Source organism: Solanum tuberosum, unplaced genomic scaffold (assembly GCF_000226075.1).
Source record: "Solanum tuberosum cultivar DM 1-3 516 R44 unplaced genomic scaffold, SolTub_3.0 scf00052, whole genome shotgun sequence".
In the NCBI taxonomy this organism is placed as follows: domain Eukaryota; kingdom Viridiplantae; phylum Streptophyta; class Magnoliopsida; order Solanales; family Solanaceae; genus Solanum; species Solanum tuberosum.
In genome coordinates, this window is record NW_006238977.1 from 266,650 (window position 1) to 273,283 (window position 6,634).

Below are 6,634 nucleotides of genomic sequence, written 5' to 3' on the forward strand. Positions count from 1 at the left end.
TATTGTTTTTATTTTATTTCAATTTAAATCCCCCCATTTTTATATAACGACTATCGAGTTAAATATTTGCTATTGAGAATATTCTTCCATATTCTCAGTGGGATCGACCCCGACTCATAGTTGGGTAAATATATTGCATACGATCGTTTATATTTCTTTTCAAGAAGTATATTTGAACGTTATCATTTGACGAGAAAGAAGTACAATAAATGATAATAAAAAAAATGTTCAATGACCGATCAAACTCGTCCAAGTTTATAGTACAACTCAGAGTGTTGTTGGTACAATTATTAATTGATTAACCCTTATTTAGAAGAGGGAGTTAGAAAGGACGAACAGAGCTCCAAAAAGGCTCCAAAAAGTTGTTCCAAATGTAATTCAAGTTGTACTATGTTAGGGACCACTTTATTAAACAAGTACTATACTAGCTTTGATAATACATAAAGTGTTAATTATAACATGGCGCGTAATTTCTTTTAAGTCCCCACGTGTCTTTGTTACTAAAATTTATAGTTCCCGTGATATTGAAAGTTTATTTGACAGGGTTTTCTTCCGGCCAACATTAAACTCTCCATCTCTGCTCATCTTTTCAATTTTCACTTTGTTATTCTTTCTCTCAATCATAGTAATGAAATTGTTGGATTGAAGTTCCAATTTCTCTGCTTTTCAAGAATTCAGTTCTTAATCATTGTTACATAATGTCTTTTTATATCCTCTGGTAGTTTCCTCAATTTTTGGAAAATGTTTCATCATAGAAGCTTTTTAATGTTTTAGAATTGTGTTAACAATTCAACTTATTACTTATAGAATTGTGTTAACAATTCATATAATAATTGCCTCACTGAAAGGATGTTTTTCAATATTGAGTTAATAAAATCTTACCTAAAAGTAATAATTGAATAAACAATATTAAAATACTAATAATATTTATCTAAATAGTGTAAGAAAAATAAATTTTAAATAAATACATATATGAAGTTTGTTTAGATTTTCGGCCTCGAATTGAAATTTCGCTTTAGACCCCCAATCACGTTGAGCCGCCCTTGGGCTTACTCTTTCTCTACTCATGTCCACAATTTGTACTTAACATGTCCAATCTGGTGTTTCGGTTGTTATTCGATCGATGTTCAATCTTAGCGCCATATGCCTGCTAGGAAAATGACTTTATCAACAATAGCGGCAAGAAGTATTGTACAAATCTTTCATATAACATTGCTTCTCGGAAAGGTTCACCAAATAAAATACATATTTGGTAAAATTTTAGAAAAAATAGAAACATGCAAGTTGAAAATTTTCCCAGAAATCATTAAATCCATAAAAAAAAAATATACTTAAAATTTTCAATAGAAATGGGACTTCTTGGACAAACATTGCATTAAAGAATTGGATCAAAAGCTATTTAGATTGTACTATGATGCATTTAATATTTTATTGTTTGTGGCCCAATTTCATTGGCTATAAAATTTCATGCATTTTTCGAGAGACATCTGTATTATGAAATGTGAGACGTGTCTTTATTTTCTTGTTGATTATACTTGCTGCAAATATACCTTGGCTTTCTCTTTCCATTTCCCACAACTCTCTTCATCTTCCATCTTTTGAAAGTGTTAGCTCTCTTCATCTTCCATCTTCCATCTTTTGAAAGTGTTACCTCTCTTCATCTTCAATCTTCTGAAAGTGTTGTTGCAGTTTAAGGTATTTCTTATCCCTTTGTTCTTCTTCTCTCTTCAATTTTCTTTGTGCTCAAATGATAAACTGAGAATGACAGTTGGATTTTTGTTTCTAATTAAAGGGAAAAATCAAAATGGGTCATTTTAAATAAGGGGTAATACATGGCTGAAAATTTGACTTTTCCATTCAAAATTCTTTCTAACCAAATGGGTAAATCAAAATGAAAGTTCGTTTCTTCAATGCCTTTCCCAATTTTTGGTCGTCAACAAAGGGAATACTCCAGATGGTATTTCTATTCATGCAATAGACAATTTCAGTTTCTTTGTTGATATTGAATTTGTAATTATGCTTATGTCATTTGGTTGATGTACATGTTTTGAACTGTGAGTGTATCTTAGGATAGTTTTGAGCATTGATGACCTCTCTAAATTTAACCACTCTATTTGAGATCACATTTCTTGGGTGGGAAGTCTCAAATTGGAAATAAAGATGTGAGTTTGAAGATCTTGATATTAGAATTTGTGATATATCCCTCCTCAATTGTTGATGCACATGTTTTGTCACCCTTTGCAATAAATTTTGAGCAGTCTGTTGTAGCTTGAGGTTAATCGTCATAAAAACTTTGACATCTTTTTGGGTTCAAAACAATGTTTTAATCTCACACCAACGTGTGAGTTTTAGTCTTTTCCATAAACGTTCTAACATGGACAAGTTATTGATATCAAAATCTAATTAACGGAATAAGGTATTTATACAAAAAACAACTCTTTTAATCCGATGATTTTTAGTTGTAGTGACCTATTTGAAATCCCCATAGTTGTCAATAACAACAACATACCCAGTCAAATTCCACAAATAGAGGATAAAGTGGAAGAAGACCTTATCTCTACCTCATGAAAGTAGAGAAGTTGTTTCCAAAATTTTCATAGTTGTCCAATTGTCTTATTATGTTGGTATAATCGTATAAGAAGCCTCTTGTAGAAGTAATTGAAGGAGTTGCAGTAGGAAAAATAAGTGTTCCAACAAAATAGTATTCTGGCACAACAACGGATGAGGTCACCTACTTTTATTTTGACTTCTTATCGATATAACTCATTTGCGATTAAAGACGTTTGATATACGTGATAATTAATACTTTTGGATCCTTGCTCACTTTTATAACTATACGTCGACTTAGCTATGTGGCAAAAAACAATCAAGGTTTAGAGACAGAACAAGAAGTAGGCTAAACTATGGGAAGGGTTGATTTCAGATTCTCTTGATTTTCAAGTCCTTCAGGTACAATCTAACATACTTTTTTCAGGTTCTTCAAATTTTGGCCCCTTTTTGTTCAAAAGGAACCATAATATTTTTTTTAGTGTACTGATAATGGTTAGTGGAGATTATGGTGTTGTATATTGTATTTAGTGCATATTGGATTTGATCATTTTTGGTAAGTCTTGGCAAAAAATAGGCAAGTAAACATTTATGTAGATGTGCTAAGGTGAGGAATTGCAATCAGCTGCTTCCTGAGATGCAACTAGAAGAGAGATATACAGTGCATAAATAAAATATAAAGAAAAAGGGCAGGTAATTACATAAAATATAAAGAAAAAGGGCAAGTGCGACATTTTATTATTGTTAGCATTGGTAGCCAAATACATGTGAATATGAGAAGAAAAGGTCAAATATGTGAGAATTATGAGATAAAAGCACATTCTTATGTTTCTTAAAGCTAAAAGTAAAAAACACTTGCTGATTTACAGGTTTCAAGATGAAGCAAACTCAAAGCCCCGTTCCTCTTCTTACCGTTGACAAATGTCTATTATAGTGTGTAACATCATAACCATGAAAAATAAGAGAAATGCAGTATATTGTTCATTTATGCTATTCTTACATCTATATTGGGAAAAAAATTATGCTACTTCTATCTCACTGTACGTCTCATTTCAAGATACACTAACAATATGAGTTGGAAGGAGATGATCTACGTGGAAATAACAGACAACCGATTGAGTTCAATTCTCAAGTTAGCTATGTCTAAGATTTGAGGATTAGATAAGCAATTTTCTTAGTCATTACTAGTGTTATCTTATTTTTCCAGTATGGATGGCCTAATTGTCTTAAGAATAACACCAGTATCTATAGTTATGTTGTTATAGGTTCAGACAAACATTTCTCTCCTTAATTGAGTGTTGGAGTAAGTACTTTGGTTAATTGTTACAACTTAAATCTAATTTGTCATTTTTAGCCCCGGAGGTTGTAGTTAAATTCACCTTTCAAAAGCACGGTAGCTAATGATGTGATTTTCATTGACTGTCTATATTTACTCTATTTTGGCATCTATCATTGATCAACCTTTGCACATAATCGTCTTTTCCTTGCGTCAATCATATCAACATATGCAATTTTACCTTTATTTTTTTGATGTGCTACTTTTGAACCGTTTTTTATTGTTCGCTGCTATCCTTCGTCATCAAATGATTATGCACAACATCCATAACTAGAAAATATAAAATGTTGGGCCCGTGCTAGCATTATAGCAAACTCGGTGGAGTTGGAAAGAGGAATCCAAGACCTTTCAATTAATATCTTATGGGCCACCTAGCTCATCCTGTAATGAAAGTTATGGACGTTTGAAGTTGACTCAAAACTCACAACTTAAGCATAACTTGCAATATTTTAGATTTTGCTATTTCAATCACTCCCTGAGCCTGCACCCTGGACGTGGCCGGCACTTTAGATCCATTGCTGGCCCCAAGCGAACCCTTGGCCTGGCTTACTTACTCAGTGGAAGACTTTAAGCATAAAGAAAAGGATTCATATGCTAAATAACTCAACTGTCTCAGACTGAGCTCATAATGTTTTAAAAATAAACATTTAACTGAGCCAAAGTGGCAACTCAATTCCGAACATAAGCCAATAACAAAGTAAAGACAAATGAACTAACTGACCGTCCATCTATGAAGTCTCTAATAACTAAGATGGATGTCGGGACAAGACCCACAACATCCTAATGAACTAAAATGATAAAGTGATGAAAAAGGGGATCCTCCGATAAGCAAGGAGGCTCACCAACAACTCTGAAGCTCAACTGGATCAACAATGTACTGGATGCTGATCCTTGTTACCTGCGTTTGCATCATAAGAAGATTCAGGCCAACTCGCATCAATACATTGAATGTATGAGTATACGAGTTGGAATGCTAAACACAACTTAAGCTTGAAAAGAATCTGAAAGGAACTGAAGAACTTACCTGGATAAACTCAACTCAACATAACTGAACTCATTTCAATATAAAGCAGTTTAAAAACAAGTGCAATATAAGGAAAAGTTGTTTAAAACATGATGTCAACTCTGTGTATTTAGATATACAATAATAACTCCGTATGTATGCAAAAATACAATATGAACTCTGTTTGTATATAAAAATAAAAAATATTGTTATGGGAGTTTCTTTAACCGACAACCATCACTTAAGAGCTATAGTGATGATAAAACATTTTACCTCACGCTGTCAAGGACCGTCCTATACCTTGTCGGTGGTATAGAACCTAACTCATTAAGTGGATCCACTAGTCTATACTAAAAAGCACTAAAGGAATCATCTAAAAAGTATGACCCTTTTTTACCCATGGTGGCTACACGGTTTATGGGGGCTCTGAGTAGTCTGAACTCTCCCACATATCAGTGCTCAATACTACTCCCAAAAATATAATATTAGCTCTTATGTTTAGAAACATACTCGTTCTGTGATTTGAGATTAGTGCTAAAAAACATAGCTCAAAGGCTATCTTGGAAATCAAAGTTTCCCCTCTTACTTCATTTAGAAAGCGATTACTCTTTCCTGAAAACTACCCCGAAGGCTCTTTGAAAATCGAGGTTTCCTTTCTTGTTTAAATGTGAAAACATTTTAAACCCTTTGGGAATACATAATTGCCATATACTTTTGAAGAAATCAACTTCAAGATTTACTCTTTACTCTTTACTCAACTTGAACTTTAAATTGAGTTCAAGAACAGAACTCAAGAACATCAAATTGTAACTCTTTTAGGATGAAAATCACTGAATTAAACATGATTGGCACGTGGGTGAATGGACCCAATGCTATGTGATCTCACATACCTTGTAGGGATCACCCCTGACGAAATTCACAAGCTAATCTCGACGAATCTTGAACGTTCTTCTCCTTTCTCCTTTCTCCAAGCCCTAGCGTGAAATTCACTTTTCTAAAACTGACTAAAATATGACTTCACCCCAATTAAACTCCTAAAAATGAATTAATTAAGTTGGGCAATAAATAGACCAAACTACCCTTCCTAAATCCGGATTGGACTTTCCTTATTTGAACAACCCAACTTTGGAAGGGCTTACCTTACTCATATGAACTAGGAATCATGCAAACTTGGTGGCGTTGGAAAGATCATTCCAAGATCTTTCCAACCATATCTTGAAGTACACCTAACTCATCCTGATATAGGAGTTATGGCCGTTTGAAGTTGACCAAACCTCAACTTTTCTAAACATATACAAATTTCCAGATTTCCATTCTTTTCAAAAATGACTATTTCCAATTATAAGCTTCTTCCTAGTTACTTCAAATAGTGAGATGTTACAATATTCCCCCCTTGGGAACATTTGTCCTCGAATGAGATTACTCTACTAGGCTAAGGGTGGTAATATCAAGTTCAAACACCAAACAAGCAAATGCAAACAAACAACATGCTCACTCAAAATTTAAAGAGTACTAAGAAGAAAATTAGTACCTCCATCTGCACTTTCTCCAGATTCGAAGAGATGTGGATATCTCTTCTTCATATCGTCCTCAGCTTCCCAAGTAGCTTCCTCAACAAATTGGTTCTTCCAAAGGACTTTGACTGATGCTACCTCTTTTGTTCTTAACTTGCGAACTTGGCGATCTAGAATCCGAACAGGAATCTCGTCATAAGATAGGATATATTTGATCCCAATATTTTCAGTGGG